The sequence below is a fragment of the Monodelphis domestica genome, chromosome 3, assembly GCF_027887165.1.
Source record: "Monodelphis domestica isolate mMonDom1 chromosome 3, mMonDom1.pri, whole genome shotgun sequence".
Lineage (NCBI taxonomy): Eukaryota > Metazoa > Chordata > Mammalia > Didelphimorphia > Didelphidae > Monodelphis > Monodelphis domestica.
The window spans coordinates 95,045,509-95,070,524 of record NC_077229.1 but is presented as its reverse complement, the minus strand read 5'-3'; the positions used below and the strand labels follow the sequence as shown (position 1 = coordinate 95,070,524).

At 47.3% G+C, this 25,016-nt stretch overlaps 1 long non-coding RNA gene and 2 other non-coding genes across 6 annotated transcripts; all 3 read left to right on the top strand.

Annotated features, from left to right (window-relative positions):
* The first annotated feature begins 695 nt into the window (after nt 1–695).
* Nucleotides 696–24,803, top strand: LOC103099249 (uncharacterized). 4 transcript variants are annotated; one of them, XR_008917417.1, is made up of 3 exons: nt 696–923; nt 5,408–5,563; nt 7,293–24,803. It is a non-coding gene; the product is annotated as an uncharacterized LOC103099249 (long non-coding RNA). The 4 variants fall into 4 exon arrangements; XR_008917418.1 differs by lacking the exon at nt 696–923 and having other exon boundaries at nt 930–5,563; nt 7,293–7,343; nt 8,900–24,803; XR_008917419.1 differs by lacking the exon at nt 696–923 and having other exon boundaries at nt 932–5,563; nt 7,293–12,910; nt 17,404–24,803.
* MIR181A-3 (microRNA mir-181a-3) lies at nt 19,678–19,749 on the top strand. The gene has a single exon (NR_032186.1). It is a non-coding gene; the product is annotated as a microRNA mir-181a-3 (primary transcript).
* On the top strand, nt 20,059–20,122 carry MIR181B-3 (microRNA mir-181b-3). Its single transcript, NR_127486.1, has one exon. It is a non-coding gene; the product is annotated as a microRNA mir-181b-3 (primary transcript).
* Nucleotides 24,804–25,016: the final 213 nt, after the last annotated feature.

The window sequence follows — 25,016 nt, the reverse complement described above, 5'->3', positions numbered from 1 at the left end:
AGCTGCTGGGTCCCTGAGTGTGTGTGCTCTTGGGAGCGTGCTGGGATGTCTGTGTTATTCAGGGTGCAGCCAGCACTAGCGGGAGTCTGTCTGAGTTGGGGTCTGGGCGCCCCCTGAGTTTGTAAGAGTACTCGGTGAGTTTGTGTATGTTAGAGTGCACATTGGGCCACTGAATGTGTCTTTGTGAACAGCCATTCCCGGCCTTGTCTAGGGGAGGAGTCTGTCATGCAAAGAGGGCTGGCCCTGAGGCCAGGCAGAACCGAGTTCCTATCCTGCCACTGCCATTAATTTGTCACTTCACTTAAGGTCTGCGAGCTTCACTGGCCTCATCTGTACAATGGGGATAATAACTGGCGCCTCCCTCGCAGGGTAGTGATGAGGACTACATGAGAGTATACAGTAAAGTGCTTCCGAATCTTAAATCGCTATCTGAATGTCAGCTCTATGCATATGTGTGTCTGTGTGTGTGTGTGAGTGCAGACAGACTGGGATGGAGGATCCCCGGAGGGAAGGGGAGGGGAGGAAGGAGAAGGAGGGGGAGTGGGGGGGGGGAGGGAGGAAAGGAGGGAGGCGGGGAGGGAGAGGGAACGTCACCGAGACAGACCCGGAGAGGGAGCGGAGCAGCCTAGGAGAGGCGGGAGGCGGGAGGCGGGATGGGGGGGGGCAGGGAGGAGGGAAGGAGGGAGGGAGGGGGAGGGCGCTCCGTGGCCCCACATAACCTTCGCTGAAGCCCCACGGCCCCGCAGAGCCACCGCCAGGGCCGGCCTCCGGCGCCGCCGCAGCCAGAGAAATGCAATTGTCCGCCGAGGTGCAGAGTCGGGGCCCTGCGGGAGGTTTTGTGCCCGCAGCAGCTCGGGAGACGGTGGCGCGGGGCCCAGGAGGGGCGCAGGGCCGGCGGCCTGGTAGGGCACGCAGCGGAAGAGGTGAGTGTCCAGGGCCGGCGGGCGGGCGGAGCGAGCCTCCGGCCCCAGGCTGCCCCGGAGCTGCCGGGGTCTGGCTGGACTGGGCCGGGCCGGGCCTCGGGGCTGCGGCCCCCTGCTCCCAGGGCGGGGCCGGAGAGCGGAGGTGGGGGGGCCCAGGCAGGGGACGGCTGCTGCTGCCAGGGCACAAAGGGCGAGGACCCGAGGCAGGAGGGTGGGGATGGGGGGGGGTGGGAACTGTCGGGAGACCCGAAGCCTGGAGGAATCAGGCTGGGGCGGGGGTAGGGGTGTGGAGGAGTGAGCGGAGGCTAGAGGTCCAGCGGCACCAACACCCCAACACCCACACCTGCTTTCTGAGAGACCAGAAACCGCCACCACCACCCCCCCCCATGCCCGCAAGATCTCTCAGCCCTACTTAAGATTGTTGCTCTTGGGGAGAGAAGAGGAAAGGGAAGGAGGGGGCTAAGGAGAAGGGGGGATGGGGGAGAAAGGAGGGAAAGGGGAGACGGAAAGATGGAGAGGAAATAGAGGGCCAAAGGGGGGGGAGGGGAAATAGATGGAGGGAAGGCTGGAGAGGGGCTTAGAGGGGGAAAGGGGAAGGGAGAATATGAGAGGGAAGGAAAGAGAGTGCCCAGCTCTAATCTTAAGCATTTTGCCAGTTCAGTTTCCCTGAGCTCTATCCCCACTCCAGAGCTGTCTAAAGAGGTTTGCCGGGGCTCTTGGGGAGAGGCTAGAGGCTAACTCTCAAGTTAGTGCTAGGTCAGGTAGACACCCTTCCCCCATGCACACCTAATCAAAGTCTGGGCCAAAGGGGGAGGGGGCTGGAAGAACAGGTATCTGGAGGGTGCTGGAAGGGGGAATGGAGGAGGGTTTTGCTCTGTCTTGCCTCCTGCAGGACTGCCCTTGGGGAGAAGGGACAGGGAAGAAGATGGCACAATCTCCTAGGGTGGAGCCTTGGAGATGGCAGTGCTCCGTGGGCACTGGCAGAATCTCTCCAGTACGTGCTCATCCACTTAGGCTAGGGGGAACTCTTGCAAAGACGGTTAGAGAGAGGACTGGAGCTGAGATGGCTCCTAGGCATGGAGGGAGTGAGGGTGTAGCTAGGAATGACAAGAGAAGGAAGGAGCCCGAATTTCCTCAGTTTCAACCCCCCCCCTCTATTTTGGGACTTCCCCTCCCCCAATGGGCACCGGGAACTATTTGAAGTCCGGTTTTACTTTCCTTAAATTGAGTGGGGGGTGTCGAGGATGGGAGGAGTTTCGAAATCTTGGGAAGAAAATGTTTGTTCGGTTCCCACACCCAGACCAGGTTCCTTCGGCAAATTTCCTTTGATCGCGATGAACTTGAATCAAAGTCACCCAGGCACTCCAAGCCGGGGAAGCTGGGAACCGGTTCCCCTTAAAAGAAGCAGCGGAGCCCAAGGGGCTGTGCCGCCAGCCTAACTCGGGCAGAAGTGGCTTCTTGGGTAATCGGCCTCCAAGAACACTGCGGGAGGGGGGTCAGGAAGCCTGGGAATGGGCAGCTCTTCAGGCAGGTCTCTAAGACCCACACCTGCTGGGGGATCACAAAGTGCCAGGGGGCCCCGGTGGGCAAGGCTTTTAGAGACTGGAGCTGGGGGGGGGGGAGCCTTAGGCTCCTAGAAGAAAGTTAGGTGGGGGAGGACTGGGGCTGGGGTGGCTGGAGTAGCTGGGCCTTCCTCTCTCCCCTGTCATTATGGCTCCTCTGCAGTGTATTTATAGTGCCCTGAGGTTTACTTAAAGGAACACGCCCTCCAAAATCTGCTATAAAAAGGAAAAATGGCCCCTTATTCCAAAGCTCACGTAGCACTTTTAAAGAGACAGGGGCCTTTTTAGAGTCTGCTCAGGCCAGGGTGAATTTTCAGATGGGGGAGGGGGCCGTGTCTGATTCAGCCAGAAAGATAGCTTCCATCCCTGGGGGGAGGGGGCAGGCAATCTGTTCTCTCATTTCCCCAGCCTCGATCTTACTCCTTAGTTTTTGTCACAGTTTTCTTGGCTCTCTCATTCTCCTACCTCTGCTTGGGCGCCCAGACCCACGAAGACACGCTGACGTAGCCGGATGGACATGTTAACTCAGACACACATAGAGAGCCGGACCCAACACTCACACCAACTCAGCGGGCACCGAGGGAAGGCGCCGGGGAGCCATAGGTGAAATAATGCCTCCTGACACATGGCTAAATGAAAAAAGGCTCCCTGCCCTCAGGAGGGCCACAGCCCCGAGCTGGGAGACGCTGACGGGGAATGGATTCTGGACTCCTGACGCGTCTCGCAAGAGCTGGGAGGTAGAGTGGGCGTGGAGCCCTCGCTCGGGATAAGTCTGGGGAGATAGACTGAGTCACACAGGGCTGGCACAGGCATGTGGCAGCAGCCCGCAGGCGTGGGAGCTCCTACACCTAAATACAGTCAATAAGACCATGAAGACGGTCGCCAGCCTCAACATAGAGACCCGAGACACTGTCATTTAGGGATGTACACACAGAACCACCACCAGGACACACACACACCGTTATAAACCCTCAAGTGCTGAGACATGGTGGGAGTAGCGACAAAGCAGCTTAGTTTCATGGGTGATATGCTGATGATGGGCCTCCTGCAGCCCCAGCCTCTTCAAAGATGACCCTCAGGGGTGGAGGAGGGAGAGAGGGCTCAGCTCCTTCCCTGGTGCCTCCCTGGGGTCCTAGCTGAGGCTGCAGAAGGGGGATAGCTCATCCCACCCACCAAACTCCCCTCTGGGGGAGCCAGGGTGGAAAAGAAGGACCTGGTGGGTTTTCCCTTCCTGCTAAGGGAGCCTCCATTTCCCCCTGTTCTGTGTTAAGGAAAAATGTCCAAGATGGATAATGGAAAGTCTGGTCTCTACTTTGGGGCTTCCCTCCCCTTGCAGGCACACTCCCCCCCTCCCTCCTGAATTCAGAGGGATGAAAGGCTGGAGGAAGGAGGCAGCTAGTGGGAGTGGGGCTGGGGCCTGCCAGGGGCTGCTGGTAACCTGAGAGGCTGAGGAGCAGGTGTCAAGGAAATGAGAAGCCGCCAGCTCTGTCTAGACAGCCACGGACCATTAACAGCTCTTCCTCAGCAAACCTCCCCCACCCGGGCCAGCATCCACATGGGGGCGACCCCTGCCCGGCCCTCCTCCGTCACTCCCCCCACAATGGGCCCTTTGTCTGCCTCCAGACTCTCCCATACACGGAGGCTCCCGGAGAGACCCAGGTACCCCCCCCCCCCAAACTGTGCCGACACTGGCACAGACACAAACATGATGATTCCCAGCCACAAACAAAATACTTTTGCTCCGTCTCACAGCAAGATGCCAGACACCATCTATTGCCCGCATCTCTCCCTCTGCCTCTGACCTCTGCCCTTTCTCCCGGCCCCTCCCCCACCTTGCTCTTCAACTTGGTGGCTGAGCCGCCGCCATGGGTTCCCCCTCCATCTGTGGCCTCAGGCACAGCCATGTTTCTTGCTCTCACCTCTGACCCCTGAATCCCAAGCCCTTCGCAGCTGTCCCCTCCCCACGCTAGGCCCTAGAGTTGGTCTTTGACCCCCAACTGGGCTCCCTGGGCCTTGGAGGCTGGAAATGAGAAAACAGACTCCCACTGGGGCCCTCCTCCTTCCTGCCGCCAGGGCCGGACCTCCAGACGGGCAGATTTCAGACCAAGCTGCGGAGGGGGGACGCTCCCAAGTAACTTTCTGTTCCCTATACCAGCCTCTGTTTCCTGTCTCCTTCCCCTGCAATTGTCCCATCTCAGGCCAAAGGGGTTTCTTTTTTGTCTGAGGCAGAAAGGACAGAGCCTAAGGAAGCTGGAGCAGGTAGGGCAGCGGGGAGCTGAGCAGCCAGACGTGAGGGCATAGTCGGAGCGGGCAGAGAGCCAGACAGCTGTAGTGGACAGATGGACCTAGGACTTCTTGCCAGGTGGCACAGGAGCAGGCTTGGGAAAGGTGGGCCACCCCCAGCCCCACCAGCCCGCACTGTAAACGGCATAAAGCCACCCAGTCCGGCCTGCCCTCTCTGACCATAGCACTGGCAGTGGAAGGAGGGAGGGAATGATTAGAGACCCAGGAGAGAATTCCCTCTCTGCCTTTCTGACCCTAGCTGGTCCCTGACTCTGAAAAGAAGGAAAGAGGGAGGTCAGAAAAGGCCTTTCCGCCCTGTCCCTGACCCTTCCATTTCTCCTTCCTCTTGGGCCCCTGCCATCTCCTTCCCAGCCCCCTCCCCTAGAGGATCCAGGCCGTCTAGAGCCAGTGGAAGGGCGCCTGCACCTCAGCTGGGGCCAGCCTTGTTCACTCTAGCCCTTATCTAGGGGCCTGGGAAGGTTTCCCTTTGCCCGTCCCTCCCCCACCTTCCTTTATCTCTTTGCCATATCATTACGGGGCTCCCCCTACTACTGCTGTTCTCCCTGGCTCAGAGCGGCTAGAGATTGGCTTCCTCCACCCAGGCCCAGATAAAGGCTTTCCTTTCTCCTTTGCTTTCAGCCCAGGGGATCTCCTCGGTGCCAGGACTGAGGACCGCATTCCTCCCTTCCACTAGCGCTGTGGAGAAGGAGCCGCCAGGAGTAGGCCGGAGGCTTTGGAAATGACCAGATCCAGGGTGCTTCTGCTGGAGCCCAGGGGATGCCAAATTCAGAGAAGGTGGGTTCTGTTCAAATCAGACAACCGGAGAAAAGCGGGTAGGGGTCGGGCCCAGACCAGAAAGGGAGAGGCCTGGGTGCCACCCTGAGTAAGAGACGAAGGGAAATTCCTGCCTTTTATAAAAAGGGGCCCCAAATAATGCCTGTCTGGAGCCCTGGCAGCTTTGAAGAGGGAAGGGGGGGGTCTCCCTGCCTGCTAGTCTTCTAAACTTGGTCTGGAAAGACCCCCAAGGAAAGGAGGCGATTTGGGAAAGGCCATCAGGCGGCGCATCTCAAATCTGCCTGCCTGGCATCCAAGAGTCAGTGTTTTCCCGAGCTCCTCCTCTGGAGGAGGGTTCTGGGAAAATGGCTCCCAACTGGGAGTGAATCTGGAACAACATTTAATTTCCCCTCTCAAAAACCTAATCTCCATCCCTGGTTGTGAGGTTCAAACGAGGACACCGTCGTCTGCCCCACACACCAAGGGCCTCTCCTCCACCCCCCAGCCCAGCCCCTCGGTGCCAGGGGCTCATTAGAGGGCTGGGCCCCTGGGAGTAGTCATGGATCTGTTGGGATAATACGGACATCCAACTCCCCCTCCCCTTCCACGTGGGAAGGCTGCAGGCAGCACAGACTGAAAGCAACACCACTACACCCAGAGAAACCCACGAGCTTCCCCTTTCTGACTGCCAGCTCAGCCCCGGCCAGTCCCATTCTCACCCGTAGATCCTGAGGTACGTCAGCCACACTTGGCTTTTAGCCCTCTCCTTCCATCCTAGAATCAATACTTGAGTATTATGTATCTGGTGGTAAGGGCTAGGCCATGGGGGTTAAGTGACTTGCCCAGGGTCACACAGACAGGAAGTATCCGAGGCTACATTTGAAACCAGGGCCTCCTGTGTGGAGGGCCGGCTGCCCCCATCCCCTACACTTCTTACTTTCCTCTGTTGATTCCCTTCGTTTCTCTAGGCCTTCTGGTTCTCAGTATGTAACATGAAAGGATTAGGCTAAACTATTTCATTCCAATATTAAGTGCCTACTGTAGTTAATGCCTGGGGTGTCCAGCGTTAACTTCTGTGGCATAGGATGGTGCAAAGGCTAGCACAAAGAACGCCACCCTCAGACAGACCACCCCATCTACACAGGTAAAAATGCAAGTGAAGCAATATGAACCCCCCAGCGCCTCCACAGGAACAGATACCCACCACCCGAGTGTGGAAAATGGCAGCTGTGCAGCCAGGAAATTGTAGCTCCAGGGTTAATGGGCAGAAAGGGATTCCGGAGGGCCAGCTGGGTGGCTCAGTGGATAGAAAGCCAGGTCTTAGAGACAGGATATCCTGGGTTCAAATCTGGCCTCAGATACTTCCTAACTGTGTGACCCCAATTGCCTCACCCTTACCTCTCTTCTGCCTTGAAACTGATGAAAGGAAGGAAGGAAAGCAGGGAGGGGAGAGGGAAAGAGGAAGGGGATAGGAAGCCCACTCTGGAATCAAGATGTCTTGGACTTACTCGGACACATTAACTATGTGAATATATGGGCTAGTGTCTGTCGGTCCCCATCCTTTCAAGCCTAGAAGCATAGTTCTACATGCAAATGCAATGACTGGGCCAACAACAACAAAATAACTGCACAGTCGGCTTTACTGTCATGGCTGTTTCAAGGAAACATTTATGAATCAGAAAACACTTTTGAAAGAAATTATTCTTGCTCTAAGGATTCCAATCAGCTGTCATTGTTCTCGTTTTTACAGATGGGAAGAAATTCTTTACTAGAGAGGTGAAGCATCTGCCAGAGGGGACGGGTAAGTGGTGGCAGGGAAGCCTTTGCTCACTGTATTCTACCTCTCCTCTCTCCTGGCCAGGGATCCTGCTCTTAGAGGGGACCCTCCCTGAGGGCAGTCCTGCCTCCTTTAGGGGTAAGGCAGGCGACCTTCAGTCAGTTCTGACTCCCAAAGGCCAGGAATCAATGGGGAATGATTCCGTACCCCAGAATAAACCCCCTTCACCCCCCTGAATCATCAAGTATTTCTGGTGCCTGCTGTGTGCTCCCAACTCTAAGTCTTGGAAGGATATCTAAGAGATATTGTGGTTGGTGATTTCAACCTCACTCTAATTGGGAAATCAAGTACATAAAATGACAGCTAGTATGATTCTATGTAGGGGCAGCTAGGTGGCACAATGACAGTGCCAGGCTGAAATCAAGAGGCCTTGGGTTCAAATCAGGCCTCAGACATGTCTTTGTTGTGTGACCCTGGGCAAGTCACTTAACCCCACTTTCCTAGACCTTCCTGCTCCTCTATCTTAGAATCAGCACCGGGGCAGAAGGTAAGGTGCTGTGTTTTTTTTAAAGACCATGTAAAGTTACAGGGGTGGGAAAGGTGCTGGAAGAGCTCTTAGGAGAACTAGTACTGTTGGAAGAGCCCTGATTTTGGAATCAAAGGACCAGATGGCAAATCATTTAACCTCTTTGAGCCTCAGTTTACTCATCTGCAAAATTAGAATGTTGGTCTAGATGATTGCTGAGGATTCTCTTGGCTCTGAATCTGTGTTCGCGTGAACCAGGGGTGGTTAGGGAAGACTTCTCGAAAGAAGACTGAGGTTGAGTTAAGGAAGGAGGAAAAGAACTTCCAGACCCCAAAGGAACAAAATGAGGATAAGCAGGGAGAGGGTGCTGGCCTAGATTGCTCAGAGCCTTCCAAGTAATTTGTTATCACAGAACTATTAGAATTGGAAGGGATGTCAGAGATATTTTTGTCCCACTCATTCATCTTACAGATGAGAAAATGGTATGGTAAGAGGTGAAGGGACGGAAAGGCAGGACCTTTCCCAAACCTCTTCCTTAAACTGGGCCCTGGAATGTGTCTGTAGCAAGAGATGACTCTTCTCCCAGCCTGTGGCTTCCGATAACTAACCTCCTACTTGGCCCTGGTGGGAACTTGTCTATCTCCCCTCCAGTGTCCAGACTTCTCGGGAATTGAATGCCCAGCACTTGGCCAGATGCTGAAGGGAATTCAGAGATCTCCATGACATGATCCCCAGCCTCCACGAGGCAGTTTCAGCTCAAGGGAATGTATGAATGTGCCCCAAATGTGGGTGGTATAATCAGTAAATCCTGAAAAAGCTCAGAGAAATGGGGAGATTGGGGAGGGCTGATCAGGGAAAGCTTCTTGGAAGAGCTGTGTACTATGCAACATTATTGAACTCTTTTCTGGATTCCTTATCCAACCTGATTTGAAGTCCTTTGAGGACTAGGACTGTTTTCTACTTTTCATGGCTCTCCTTCTGTAATAAGAGAAGTACAGAATTCTAGCGCTAGGAAGGCCCTCACTAGTTTCAAATCCATCCTTCACCTGAACAGGAATTTTTTGAGAAATGGTGGTCAGCCTCTACCTGAAGACCTTTGGTGAAGAATAAATCACTCCCTGCTCAGGTAGGCCATTCCACTTTAGACAACTCTTAATTGTTCCAGGTTTTTCCTTATGGCAAACCTAAATTTGCCTTTCTGTCCTCTGGGGTCAAATAGAACAAATCCAGTCCCTTTTTTACATGACATGAGAGAGAGGTCTGATACAGAGATACTGAAGAAAGCTAGCATATTTTCCCCAAATCATTTCTTCTTTTTCCAGGCAAAGCATCCTTAGTTTCTTCAACTGGTCCCCATGTGGCATGGTTCCATGTCCTCTTCCCATTTTGACACTGCCCCTTTCTTTTTTCTTCCTTTTTTAAAAAATCCTTACCGTCTGTCTTAGAATGAATATAGAATAAGATAGAAGAGCAGTAAGGGCTAGGCAATGTGGGTTAAGTGACTTGCCCAGAGTCACACGGCTAAGAAGTGTCTGAGGCCACATTTGAACCCTTGATCTCCCAACTCCAGGCCCACCTCTCTATCCATTGAGCCATTGAGCTGCCCTGATACTGTCCTTTCTAAAGTATAGTGCCAAAGTACAATACCCAAAATAAGGCGTGCCCAAGGCCAAGTATAAAAGGGCTGCCTCTTCCATCATTTTGGACTTGCTGCTTCTGTTAATGCAGCCTCAAGTTTTCTTACTCACTCATAGGATGGATAATAGGTGAGCTGGAAGGACCTTGGAGACCACGTAGTACAAACCTCCCATTTTACAAATGAGAAAACCGAGTTATAGTCACAAATAGTGACAGAGAAATGATTTGATTGCAGTTCCTTTGACTCCCTTAGATTTAGAATCAGAGGGCCTCGACTCAATTCTAAATTCTGTAGCCTTGACTTGACTATGGGTAAACTTCTTTCCCTCCAGGAGGCTCAGTGCCCTAATTTGTAGAATGGAAGAGAAGAATAAAATCTGGGATAAAAGGAAAAAACAAAACTCTTACCTTCCACCTTAGAATCAATACTGTGTATTGTTCCCAGGCAGAAAAGCAGTAAAGGGCTAGACTATGGGAGTTAAGTAACTTGCCCAGGAAGTGTCTAAGGTTTTGGAGGAGATAATTGTTTTCATTTCACCAGTTTCCTTTGTAATTCTGTGTGTTTTATTTTGTGCATTTAAAAAATATTCTTCTGAGAAGACAGACTGCCAAAGAGGCACACGCAAAGGTTAAGAACCCTTGGATTAGGTGGTCTCTGAGGTCCCTTACAACTCTGAACTCTGTGATTCTAAGATGGATAGATAGGTCTCTGTAATACTACATTCCATTCATCATCACAATTTTCTCCAGTTCTCCAATCCAGATATGCTGTATCTTTACATTTTTATCTACAAGGCTATCTTGAGAAACAATAAGAATTCTTGTCAAAATCTCTGACTTCCCTGATCCAATAATTCAGATTACTCAAATGGTTCCATGATCTCATCCATTTCTGTGTCCCTTCCTAAACTGAAAATCACAATCCGGTCCTTGTCTGCCTTTGCCAGTTCTCTCCAGTTCTACCTAACCTGCTAGAGGCTTCCTGACTTCTAACATCAGAAGGATACCAGATCCACACTTGAGCTGTCCACCCTTCATCCTTTGTCCTGCCCTTGGAACTAGCCCACCTTTTTGTTTTTGTTTTTAAACCCCGACCTTCCACTTTGGAATTAATACTGTGTATTGGTTATAAGGCAGAAGAGCAGTAAGGGCTAGGCAATAGGGGTTAAGTGACTTTCCCAGGGTCACACAGCTGGGAAGTGTCTGAAACCCCATTTGACCCCAGGACCTCCCCTCTTTGGGTCAGGCTCTCAATGCACTGAGCCACCCAGCTGCCCCCAGCCCATCTTTTTTTCCCCCTGCAATAATACTTTTTTTACTCCTGTTTTTCAAAATTCCTCATTTACTATATTTCATATTACTCAGAGTATGACCTCTGTTGTCCTTTGTGGTCATCATTTTCGATTTTTCAGAAACTGTTGGGTTCAGCCTCCTACAGCCATAAACATGGAGCTCTGCAACTTCCCAAAGGTAAGGCAGCCTCCTCTTTTCTACACGTTGAATTCTAGGGCTAATAACTCTTGTCCATCTGGGCCTCTGTCCCACATGAGTATGTGTATGCCCACACATATGTATAGACATGTACATATATGTATACACACATGCAGGTGCATAGTGCTGAAATCAGTACCCTGGTTATACATGTACACATCCACGGTGATGACTCATACACACAGTGATGGAACGCCCATCTAACAGCACATTACATATCATCTGAGCGATAGATATTCTTTACTCACTTGATTTTCCCTGTGTGGATGGTCAAGCCCACCTCCCTGCCAGGAGGTAAAGTCCTCTGCAACCCGCAGGGACCTGAATGCAGCGAGCACAATGTCCTGGCCAAAAGAAGAATCCCCCAATCTACGGGGAACTGGTCTTCAACTAGGATTCTGTGCTAGATCTTGACGGCAGCGACAGACATCTTTAGTGAGATCCATTTTCCTGTCTGATGTTTGTGATCAGGTTATTTAGACAGTAAACAAGTCTCTCTGTTGCTTTATCTTTCAAGGGATCTTCACTGATTTGGATGGATGGATGGGATTCCCCTTGGTGGAAATAGGTCCCTTAAGGTGAAATATTTCTTAGCTCCACAAACAATGACAGTGGATGCTTTTATTAGCCCTATTTTTCAGGCAATTGTCTAACTTGGCTACCTTCCCCATCCTTGTTCTCTTTAGTGCTCCCTCCTGTAAAAGCAGATCTAGAACTGAATCCATTGTCCTTTAGGGTATTTGTTTCAAAATTTCATTATAAAAACCTTTGCAGAGCATTCCCATTTTTCTTGTGTGTACAGCCTTTTCCATTTTAATCCCCAAACACCCTTGTGATGACTTGGTTTAGTTGGGTCTCTCACCAAGCTTTCTTTCAACTGGTTTGATTCTCCACTGCTTCTCTCTGCTTTACGGAGTGAGAGGACTCCTCCTCATCCATGAAGATCTTGCAGACTACTTCGTATTTAAACGGGGGTTGCCTTTGCTGGCCATCTCCCTCCCTGCTTGGCAAGGAAGCCAGGCACTTGCTCACTTGGGCACTTTTTAGACTATTTTGGTCTCATGATAGCAATTGATTTACACGCAGCTAAACGTCTGTATAGAATGATCATATTTGTACCTGATGACAAATTTCTTGTTCATTATTCGCTTCTCATTACCAAGAATTTTTCTGATCTTTTGTTATATGCCATATCTTTCCCTCATTTTTCCTTTCTTGTAGCTTTTTACTAATTCTGATCATCATTTCTCTAACAAGTCGGCAGAGAGCTGACTCAGGGGTGACGTCACATCAATACCAAATCTTTTATTATCTTGTTAAAATGGAATCAATTTCATTTTTTAAAATTAGGTTCCTTGGAAAGCACCACGTGCCAGCTTGCTCTTTTTGTTGTAAAAGTATTCTTGGAATAGAAGCCTGAGGCTTCTGGGTAGCCTCTATGTATCTTTAAATTCCCCCATTCCTTACTCTTGAACCATGCTTCCTAATCTAATTCTCTCCATTCTCACCCATTGCTGCCCTTGCATTGAAGCTACCAAGTATTAAAGCATTTGCTGTTTTCCATTTGGAGAGTTTTCTTGTCTACCTCTTCATTCTCTGCAGCCAGACTTTCCTGAGAAGCTACGACTATCTCTGTACCGGTCTTTTTGCAAGTACTTACCATGAACACCGGCTTACAAGACGACCAAATATCCAGGGAAAGGACAGATTTTGTTGCCTTTGAGCATATGATAAAACCAACTCCCACAACTTCCTCTGTGGCCTATCGGAGGGTATGTGAGCTGTCCTTCCAGCTAATGACAACTTCCTTTTTTCCTATTGTTGTTGTTTTTTAATAGAAAGAATGTCAAGATTAATAGGATTTAGCTCCTTCAGGAGCCTGTCCACTTGCTGAGTGCTGGACAAGAATCTTACAATTAGAACACCAGCAGTCAAGGTAAAGTTTATGGTTGGTCTAAAACTGTATCAGTTCCAAGGCAGAAGAGTGGTAAGGACTAGGCAATGGGGGTGAAGTGACTTGCCCAGGGTCACACAGCTAGGAAGTGTCTGAGGTCACATTTGAACCCAGAGGCTCCCATTTCTAGACCTGGCTCTCAATCCACTGAACTACCCAACTGCCCCCCTGGGTATCCACATTTAACACTGGAGTTCACAGTTCCCATTGTTGCACTTCCCCTTAACAGTCTGCCAGTAGACAAAATTAGCTTTTCAGTTTCAGTCATTTACTTGTTCACCCTCCTAACCCTCTTAACTTTAATTAAAAAAGAGAAAAAGAAAAAAGAAAAACAAAACCCTTGTAACAATTGTAGTGAAGCCAAAAAAAGTTTTCATATTGGCCATGTGCAAAAATGTGTTTCTCATTCTGTCCCTTATTCCCCGACTTCTCTGTTGTGCAGTAGGCAGCATTCGTAACCATCCATCCTGGGGAGACTTGTATAGCCTGATGCAGAAGGAAGTGAGCTGAGCCAGGAAAAACAATTTATATCTAACATCAACACTGTAAAGACCATTTTGAAAGACTTAAGAACTCTTATTGATGCAATGATCAATCATGATTATAGAGAATTGATTAGAATCTAGGTTTGATTCTCTATCCACTGAGCCCTCACTGTCTTCTTTTTGAAAACAGAAGAGTCAGACCTAGTGATGGGAGGTCCTGGGTTCAAATGTGGCCTCTGACACTTCCTAGCTATGTGACCCTGGGCAAGTTGCTTAACCTCCATTACCTAACCTGTATTGCTCTTCTGTCTTGGAACCAATATACAGTATTGATACTAAGGCAGAAAATAAGGGTTTTTAAATTTATTTTATTTTTAAGGTTTTTTTTTTTAAGAAAGAAGAGAGGAAGGAAGTAAAGAAAGGGAGGAAGGGAGAAAGAAAGTATACAAGTAAGAAAGTAGGAAAGAAAGAAAGGAAGTGAGGAGAGAAAGAGAGGGAGGAGAGAAGAAAGAAAATAGAACGATCAATTCGTGCCTAAAACATCACTCCCACTTTCCACAATTTTTTAAAGAGCACCCATAACTGCTCAGCAGTCATAATGTCCAATTCTGTCAGTCTCCTGTGACATTCAGCTGTAATAACTTGAATACACACCAAGAGCAGCTGGGGACTCATTCTACCATCACCACATTTGTTCTGGCTTTCAGTTGCTCCACAGAGTTCCACTTTGGTGCCTCACTTGGATCTGACGGGGACCGTGGATTTTCCAAGGCTTTGCCAGCCAATTACAAGCTTTATAATAATAGCTAATATTTATGTAGCGTTTTAAGATTTACAGTGTGCCTTATATACAGTTTCACATTAGATTCTCAACTCTGTGAAGTAGGTGCTATTATTGCTCTTGTTTTAAAGATAAGGACATTGAGGTTTAAAAGTGAAGTGATTTGCCCAAGGTGATACAATTACTATGTCTGAGGGAAGATTCAAATTCAGTTCTTCTTTTTTCTTTTTTTAAACCCTATCTTCTATCTTAGAACCAATACTAAGTATCAGTTCCAAGGTAGAACAGTAAGGATTGGGATTAAGTGATTTACTCATGGTGTCACTGCTAGAAAGTATCTGAGACCAGATTTGAACCCATGTCCTCTTGAGTCTGAGCCTGGAGCTCTATCCACTGTGCTACCTAGCTATTCCAAAGCTGGATCTTCTTGTCTATATAAGTCCAGCACTCTACTATATCCTAGGCTGTCTACCATGTTGGAAAGCCTTCTAATAGAATGCCATTCATATGCTATTTCTGATTTGGGATCAGCCTAGCTAAGGATAGAAGGCTCCTCACCAGGTGACTGGCTGCTAGGTGATGAATATTTGGCAATGCAGGAAACAAAGAGTCAAAACAGAGAAGTCCTGGTGGCACCCATCCATTTCTGCAGAAATGGCATCAGCGTGGCAGCAAAGGGGGCAGGAAGTGTCAATCCCAGTTTTTAGATACTGTGAACATAATCTTAGCTTGTAGATTGGCATAGAAGCCTCATAACTACATATCAGGGAATACTGTTGTTGTTTTTCCCCTTTGATGTTTTTAAAATAATATGCTTTCTTGATATTTTGCATTTTTTATATCTCAATCAATCCTGGATTAATATCCTGTTCCTACTCCCAGAAAGCCTTCCTTTCTCACAAATAGTTGAGCAAAACAAAGTACCTTAGTGATAATATATGCAAAATTCTCCACTAATCCTTCACCTCTCTACCTAATTTTTATTCAAAAAAAGGAGGGATTCTGGAAATGGGGATTACCAAATTGTATCCCCCAAAAGGCTGATTAAATCCTAACAGATATAATCTGCTACTGATGTGGGAGAGTCATTTCTGAATCAGCTGATTATAGTGAGACCACCAGACTCTTAGAGCAAATAATGCAATGACAAATTAGTTGAACAAAAATGAGAAGCTATGGCATATAGTTGAAAAAATCCAAACTTGACTTATTTAAACAAACAGTGGAGGCTGATAAATGAGAAATGGACAAAAGAACAGATATCAATAAAGACAATGACCATTTCCCATGTTAATATACATCGATCACTATAACAAGGTGACCATGAGAACCTTGACTGCCTCAGCCAACAATACCATTATCTCCTTGCCAAACAGAGAAGTAGCAGCCAAGGGCAAAACTGTTTCAGTATATAAACTTGTTTATATACTATTATAAAGAAGAAGGGTAGAAAATTATGAACACTATTATCTCTTTGTTTATGCTTTTTAATAAAAACCCTTATCTCCAAGCTTGGAATCAATGGGATTAAGTCTAGAGAAGACTCTGGGCAGCTTGGAAGTTGTCTGAGACCAAATTTGAACCCAGGACCTCCCCTCTCCAGGCCAGGTTCTCTATCCACTGAGCTTCTTCACTATCATCTCTTAATAGTGGGAATCAAGGGGGCAGCTGGGTGGCTCAGTGGATTGAGAGCCAGGCCTAGAGATGGGAAGTCCTAGGTTCAAATCTGGTCTCATTCACTTCCCAGCTGTGTGACCCTGGGCAAGTCACTTGACCCCCATTGCCTAGCCCTTTACCACTCTTCTGCCTTGGAGACAATACACAATATTGATTCCAAGAGGGAAGGTAAGGGTTAAAAAAAAAAGTGGGAATTAATAGAAAGGAAAATAGTTTCATAGAAAGATTGCTGAGAGATCCAGTTAAGCTAGATCATACCCAAACTGGAAGTATAATAAATAGTAGAAAGAATTCCAGAGCCATTGGACCTGAGTTCAAATCCCACATCTGACCCTACCTATATGATGTTAGGCAAATCTCTTGGCATCTTTGGCCTCAGTTTCCTCCTTTATAAAATGAAAAATGAAGAAATGAGACTAAAAAAACTGGTGAGGTCCTTTCTAGCTCTAGATGTATGATTCCTTATTCTCTGATCCTCTGAAAAAATGGGAAAGATCTGTTAGGATTTCTAAAATAAACTTTCTCCATCTATGTCAGTGAAGTCACTACATTTGTACTCAACATCATAGACCCTGTGTTCTACATAAGGAAGTAGAAATAACAGACAAGAAAGAAGAGCATGTAGATCTGTAGAGAGGAAGTCCATGCTAGAGATGACAAATGTTGAAAGGACTGAGAGGTCAGTTCTCAAGATACATAAAAGATAAGAGAAGACCAGACTTTTATTTCTTAAAAACCTTTACCTTCCATTTTAGAATCAAAACTAAGTATCATTTTCAAAGTAACAAGGGCTAGGCAATTGAGGTTAAGTGACTTGCCCAAGGTCCCACAGCTAGGAAGTATCTAAGGCTACATTTGAACCCAGGATCTTCTGAGCCACTTAGCTATCCCACTTGGCTGTTTTTTTTTTTAAATAAGATTGCTCCCATATGTGTGTTAAAAGTCATACAAGCAAAGTGTCTATCCTTTGATTATTACTATCAGGAAGGCATACAACAGGGAGATGTATACTTCTGAAAAATATTTGCTATTGGGACTCAGAGGATAGAATACGAGGTATAAAGATGGGAGTTCAAATCCGGTCTCAGTTGTATAATCCCAATTGGCTGGCCTTTACTGCTCTTCTGCCTTGGAACCAAAACTTAATATGGCGTCTAAGACAGAAAGCAAGGGTTTAAATAAAATATCTGCCACAATCATAGAGGATATTCAATTCAGAATTTAAACAAAAGAGAGATTCCCTGCATGGATGTTATTGTGCTGATTATATCAAACCCAGGAACATTGTAGAGCTTCAGAAATGAGACCACTCAAAAAAATTGGGCCTAACTATTCACGGAGGAAAAACAAAGTGGATAAAGAATGTCTTTTGTCCAAATGGCAGTGGGGGAAAAAAGCGGGTCCACCAGTCCAATTATATCAGACGGACAATAAGGCTAATAGGACAAGCTACACTACGTTTGGAAAATTAAGCAATGGTTTTTAAGGATCCCCAGCTTTTTTTCTAAAAGAAAGCTTCATATTTTTTACAGTAATAATCTTCCTGTGATGGTGTCTGGCTGTGAATTACAATCTCTGAAGTAATAAAGTTTCAGGTCATCTAAAAGGCAATGGATAAACCACACGGTAAGTAGGAGCAGCCAACAACATTTCACCCATGATGAATTATTCAGGAGTCACCAGAAAAGGAAGTAGACCAGTTTAGGGTGTGAGGAAGGGATAACTGATGGCTGGCTTATATGCTCTACTCAAAAGCAAGACATCTCCAGGAAAGCCCCTAGCACACTGGATGGAGGGGGTGTGGGCAAAATTTACGAAAGGATGTAGGTAAGAATCCACACAAAGTCATAAAAGACATTGATGGGTTGTTTCTGTACTATTAGAGGAAACCACCATGTTCAGCACCATCTTTAAGAATTCCTATGCCGAGGCAAATCATTGGGGATGGAGATGAAAGGGACTATAGACAAATCCACACCAGCCAGGCTTAGACCCCTTCTCCAGCTGAACATATAAGGATATGAATCAAAAGTGTGATTTAAATCACCGGTCAGATATCAGAAAATGGATTATAGATTAGAGCTAACGTGGTTGCATAAAAAATCTCTAGCTTGGGAAACTGGTAAGACCCAGATTCACTTCTGCTAGGACCAGTCACACAGCTCTTATTATAGCTCCAACAACTTAGATCTCAGATTCGTGGAGGTCATTATTATGAGCCAGGAGCCCTTTCTCAATCTATTTAGTCTATTTGCATCCCATCCTTAAGTTACCTCTTGCCTCCCATGCGCTGTTTGTTGTTGTTTTTTAAATCTTTCTCATTGTCTTTATTTTTCATCTTTATCCTCAGTTTCCCTGGATATTTAACCCTATCAAAGTCGACCTTCTATGCAGGATGACTCTTTGTATTCATTTGTCTTGCATAGGGCTCTTCCATATCTGTCTTTTTAAAATCTGATCTGTGCAAGGCTTGGTCCTTCTCTTTCTCTATCACCCATTAGGTCATAAGGAAGGAAAAAAGGAAGAAAACAAGATTTATTAAATTCCTACTACATGCCAGGCACTGTGCAAAGAGACATACAAATATTATCTTATTTGATCCTCACAATAATTTTGATTATTTCTATATTATTTTTGTCCCCATTCTACATATGAGGAAACAGAGTCAAATAGCTATTATTTGCCCAGGGCCACACAGCTAATAAGTGTTTAAGACTAAACTCAAACTCAGGCCTTTTTGATTCCAGATCTAGTATTCTGTCCACTGCCCTACTTGCCCATTAAAATGTTAGCTTCTTGAGGGAAAAAAAATTTTTTTAATAATAAAATCTGATCTGTGGGGGGCCGCTAAGTGATTTAGTGGATAGAGAGCCAGGCTTTGAGATAAGAATACTTCCTAGCTGTGTGACCCTGGGCAAGTCATCTAACTCCAATTGCCTAGTCCTTACTGTTTTTTTGCCTTAGAACCAATATATAATATATTGATTCTAAGAGAAGGGATTTAAAAAAAACCAAAAACTGAATTGTGAGTTCTTCAGCACATCCCCACCACTCCATTTCTTCCTCATCAGAATCCTTTGTGCTGTACAAGAAGCACAACCCCCCCCCTTTTGTTTCCTCCAATTTTCTCCCCTTAAAAACTTTATTTCAACTGAAAACTCATTTTTTCTTTTTCTCTCCTCATCCCTATTAGGAAAAAACCAAGAAAGTTGTCCCATTTCCCCTTTAGGACCTTAGGTCATGGGGTCCGTTCTGTCAGTTTTTCAGAATTCCGCCACTCTATCATGTACTCCCGAGGGCCAGTATTCAGTGAAAATTTGCCGAATCAGTTAACCAAGCATTTATTCCACTCTTGTTCCTGAATGGTGTTAAGCCAAGTGCCGGTAAAACAAAAAACCAGAAACAGGCCATAGCCCTTGCGGAGCTTACATTCTGTCCACATACAATGTGGGATCTGCAGGAGCTGATTGTTAAATTCTCAGGGTGAGCATTTACATCTCAGAAATTGGCCGTTGCTAATAAACCGGGGCTCAATTCGTCATTTTGTTGACTATCTTGGACTTAAGGAAGCGATGGAGAAAATGTTCGTAATTTTAAGTGCTGGGCCTACTCCCCCAGCCAGAGAGCCTGTTGTTAAATCTTTGCCAGCTCACTTCCCCCTGGCACAGTGGAGTCAGGAAGAATGCTTTCAGCTCAGAGCAGGGATGCAGAGCTGGGCGCTGAGGAGGGAGGGTATCTGGGACCTCCGCCTCCAGCCCCATCTTCCTGCCTTCGAGGACCTTGCCGCCTGTGACATGCCAAAGGTTTGGGGGAACATTCAACGCTGTCGGTGAGTTTGAGCAGCTGAAGGCAAACCATCGACCGTTGAGTGGACCCCGCAGCCTTAAACGACCAGCTGATGCCTGCCAAGGAGCCCAAGGCCAGGACCGCAGAGGTCTGGAGTCCCTGCCAAGAAGCAGGGGCTCTCCGTCTACACCACAGGCCATCGCCTGCCTGTGCATTTTCTGGGGCCCTTTTCTCAGTTTTGACCCTCAGCGCATTTTTTCCACACCTCAAATGTCATCTGGCTCTCAGATAACCGTCTCCACTGCGGTCTTCACTGGATGAATTCAGGATGAATGTCCCGCTTCTGAGCCACACTTCCCCTCCCTCGGTCCTATTGCCCACCTAAACCAAAGGTCACAATCAACATTCATTGCTGTCGGTGGGTTGTGAGATCTGAGGAAAAACTCACCGATGGATGAATGTCACTGTGGCTGGGCCAGACCTGGACCTGGAGAGCAGGGTTGGATGGCTGCACAGGAGGAAGAAAGGGCTCCTCGACCTGGGCCAGAGTCAGAGCCAGGCTCCGTAGCCTGGAACCCACCACAGACTTCTAGCCCAACTTCCCAAGTCTTCTCAACTGTTAAATGGGGAGAAAAATCTCACGTGCACGGCTTCTCTGAGTCGCTGCCAGTATTCCACTAGGAAATCATGATGTACAGACTTTGAATGGTATGTTGAAAGAACTGTGTGCAGAAGATGACAATGGAGGCAGCACCATGTATTAAAAGAAGCCTGGATTGGCAGTAACAACCAGGATTCAAATCACAGCTGTTTCTCGTTCTAGTCCCTTTGTCAGACAAAAAGCATTTATTAGGGCAGCTGGGTGGCTCAGTGGATTGAGAGTCAGGCCCAGAGAGGAGGGGTCCTGGGTTCAAATCTAGCCACAGACACGTCCTAGCTGTATGACCCTGGGCAAGTCACTTGACTCCCACTGCCTAGCCCTTACCACTCTTCTGCCTTAGAACCAATACCTAGTATTGATTCTAAGACAGAAGGTGAGGGTTTTAAACAAACAAAAAAACATAGGTCGATGATACAAAGGAAGCCCCCCCCCCAAAAAAAACAGCTTGGCCGTCAAGGGGCTCCCCTTGTAATGGGGGAGCAACACACCAACTACCACATACAGTGTAAAAAGGCAATTTGGGAGAGATGGGAGTAGAGTGAGGGGAGGCAGGGCAGAAAGGCTCTAAGTGGAGTTTTAGGAGTCTTGAAGGAAGGCCAAGAAAGCCAGGAGGCAGAGACTAGAAGGAGAATTCCAGGCATGGGGGACCAAATCAGGGAGGAACATTGGAAGGGACAGTTAAATGTAGGCGAGCACTTCTAGCGGTGTGTCTCTGGGCAAGCCAGTTAACCCTCACTGCCTAGCCCTTACTGCCCTTCTGCCTTGGAATGGAAAGACAGAAGGCAAAAGTTAAAGAATAAAACAAAGTAGGAAGGGGCTGGGTTGTGAATGTTCTGCCCAGGCTCGAGTTGAACCCTCCTCTATGAATCCCTGAGCCCTGACAATAAGGCACTGGGCTACTCTGGAATCCAGTGTGGCTTCCAAACCCAGTGGCTTGTACCAGTCAGTACCAGCAATCTCTTCCTCTCCAGAACTCCTGACTCTGCCATTTCCTTAGCTTCCTGGCTAGCAGAATTGAGTGTATGACACCTCTTTCCGCCTTCCACACCACGAAGTGAGACAATTCTCAATACCTAACAAAGGGATTAAAGCTTGGGAGCTCAGGTTGTTTTGTTGGTCTGGTCATAAACTTCTAATCTTACCGGGATGCTGTGGACTGAGAGCATGCCTTTGTGCCCCAAGAATGGTTTGGTTTTTTTTTTTTTAATTCTTACTTTTAAAATCCTTACAGAGACTGTGTCAGTATCATTTCTAAGACGATGAGGGCTAGGCAATGGGGGCTAAGTGCCGTGCCCGGGGTCCCCCAGCTGGGAAGTGTCTGAGGGCAGACTTGAACCCGACTCCGCTGTGCTACCTAGCTAGCTCTGGCCCAAGAATTTCCGAAAGCTAAGCATGGACTCCGGGGAAGTGAAATGCACTTGAATCCTGAGGACATTCCCATCCCCAAGTCATAACAGTAATTAACTTGGGTTTCCGGGGAGGCTTGATATTGACAAAGCCTCGCCAAGATTTACAGAAGCCCCGTGTAGTCCCACGGTCGGTCCCCTCGGATGTGGAAATCGGGAGTGACTTTCCCAGCATCCCCCAGAAAGAAAGGCTCAAAGTTGGGATTAGAACCAGGTGTCCGGACTCCCCGGTTTGGGGCAGGCACGAAGGGGAGGGATGGATGCACTCACTGGGAAGTTCGAACCTGGATTTAGCTCCCGAGGCAGGGGCTAATGTTGGTCCGGGTCTCGCTCCCTGGCAGCAGGCATGGCTGCGTGCGGTCGGTCTGGTCTGGCCCAAGGAGACATCTTCCTAGCCTGCTGGGCTCTATTTATTTGCTTGAAGCCTCTTCCTTCCAACGAGGCCTGCGCCCCGGGAAGGGAGAGCGTTCCCCCAATTCTTTCTCCCGCCATTTGGGCAGCCTCAAGAGCCCCCGCCGCGCCTCTCTGCCTCCTACCTCAGTTATGAGTTAGCTCGCAAAGGCTTGTGGTGCGGTCCCCACTGCAAAGCGGAGGAGATTCAACTCCCGAAGGGAGGTGGGAGCTTTGCAGGGGCGAAGCCGAGGGCAGTTACAGTGTAGCCCAGACCGGAGGTGGAAAGCTACACCCGGGCAGCCCACTCTTCAGGGAGGGGGGCGTGGCGGGAGCGGGAGGGGCCGAGAAATAGCGGGGCAGGGGGAGGAGCCAGAGCGGAGTGATTGCTCCATTTGAGCTTTCTGGACTCCTCAACCGAGATGGGGTGGGATGGAATGGCCCGCGGCGACCCCTGGGCTGCAGAAGAAAGGGGGCGGAGGCCTTAGAGTACAAAATCTTCGGAGATCCTTTTTTTTCCCATGGGAAGAATTCTGTGGGGGAAAATGTGTTAGGAGTTCACTGAAAGGGCTGCTAATGATTCTATGGGAACTCATTGTCTAATTTGGCTTTTAAGGGTGACCCAGACGACAGATCGCGGGGCCTGGAAATAAATTCAATTCCGGCCTCTGACACTAAGCTGTATGACCCTGGGTAAGTCACTTCACTCCTGTCGTCTCAGGTTCTTCGACTGTAAAATGGTATAATAGCACCAGTAGCTCCCAGGGCTGATGTGAGAATGAAAACACGCCCATATTTGCAAAGCTAAGTGTTATTATTACATATAAGCACTATTAGTATTATTACAGACAATCATAAAAGACTTGTGCGTCTTGTAAACGGTGCGGAGCTAACTCACCCAAATGAGACCAGGAAAGCTAAGGACAGACTAAGGTTTTATTTAATTCTTTATTTTTTTTTTAGTTTAGCAACAATGGGGTAAGCACTTTCCCCCGCACCCCCAGTCCCTGTTCCATCCCCGCCTCTCAGGAACAAATTACTTTGTATTGGCTTTAATTGTATTTAGTACTTACTTATCTATCACATCTTCTTCCTCCCCCCAGGATATTGGCTCCTTGGAGCCTGGGGCTTGCATTTCTGAGTCAGACAACAGCAACTTGGTACATATGGGGGGGACTTGTTCAACTGCTGGTTTACAATTTTGATTGGTTTAAAATTTTTTATTATAAGATATTTTATTTTCCCAATTACTTGTAATAACAAATTTCCCACATAAGTTTTCTGAAGTTGTATGATCCAAAATTGTCTCCCTCCTTCCCTTCTCTCCCACATCTCAGAGCAGACAAATAATTCAAACTGGGCTATCCGTGTGTTATCATGCAAAACCTATTTCCATATTGTTCATTCTTTTAAGAGAACAATCGTATAAAGCCAAAACCCCAAAGTAAAACCCAGATAAACTAATGTGACAGATAGTATACTTTGGTCTGCATCTGACTCCCACAGTTCTTTTCTCTGGTGGTGGAGAGCATTCTTTGCCACAAGTCTCTCAGAATTGTCCTGGATCATTGTACTGCGGAGTTGATCATTCCACAGTATTGCAGTTTGTGTACGAAGTTCTTCTGGTTCTGCTTATTTCACTCTGCATCAGTTCATGGAGGTCTTTCCAGCTCTCTCTGGAATCATCCTGTTCATCATCCTTATAGCACAATAGTATTCCATCACTATCATATACCACAATTTGTTTAGCCAGTCCCCAATTGAGGGACATCCTTTTCATTTCCAACTCTTTGCCACCACAAAAAGGGCAACTTTAAATATTTTTGTATAATTTTTCCTTAAAAAAAATCTCTTTGGAATACAGACCCAATAGCGGTATTACCAGATCAAAGGGGATGCATACAATTTGGATTGTGAAAGCTGAAGAATGACCAGTGCTGGGGGAGCATGAGACGAGTATGATGGAGGGCCCCAAATGTTATTCTCATATATTCTTTTTTGTTCCTCTAAGAAAATTAAGTCTTTGGGCTGAAAAGAACAAAACAAAAATGTCTGGTAGGGAGCGGAAACCCAAGAATCAAAAGGGACCTATTCAGAGTGGCCTTGGCTTCCCTTGGCATCTCCACACTCCAGGGATTTGAAAGAATTAGTTGATGAGATAGCTAAACCACTTTTGGAAGACCCTGGAGAATTACTGACAACCTGCAGAAGGGTAACTGTCCAAACCTCTCACCCCCAAATTAAGGTTTTCAAAGCACTTTACAAACAACTTATTGGAAGAGGATAAAATGTAAGGTGTCAAATGATTCTTTCAACAATCCTGGGAGGTATTATTATGCTCATTTTGAGGAGAAGCTCAGTGGAGTTGAGGAAATTGAGCCCAGAAAAAGTTAAGTGACTTGGCCAGGGTCACACAGATACTAAATATCTAAGGCCAGCTTTAAGTCCAGACCTTCCTGTTTGCAAACTCCATACTCAATCCACTGGACCACCTAGCCACTTATTAGATGCCTGGCATATAGTAGGGACCTTATAAAGTATTCCCTTCTCATTTCCTTCCCTTGTGATCAAGGAGAGTTGCAAAAATAAGTAAAACCATGTATCACTAAAATTTCAGTTTTGGAAAATAGTTACTTTTCATAAATGATAACTTGCATTCACATGTAATGGATTTATTATTGCTATTTTAAGTGAATTAAATAGAAAATATTTAATTTTAAATGTATTGGTTTTTCTTTTAAACCTTTCCATTTCAGAATCAATTGTGTGGATTGGTTCCAAGGAAGTAGTTCCGGTAAAGGATAGGAAATGGAGGTTAAGTGACTTGCCCAAGGTCACATAGCTAGGAAGTGTCTGAGGTCACATTTGAACCTGGGACCTCCCATCTCTAGGCCTGACTCTC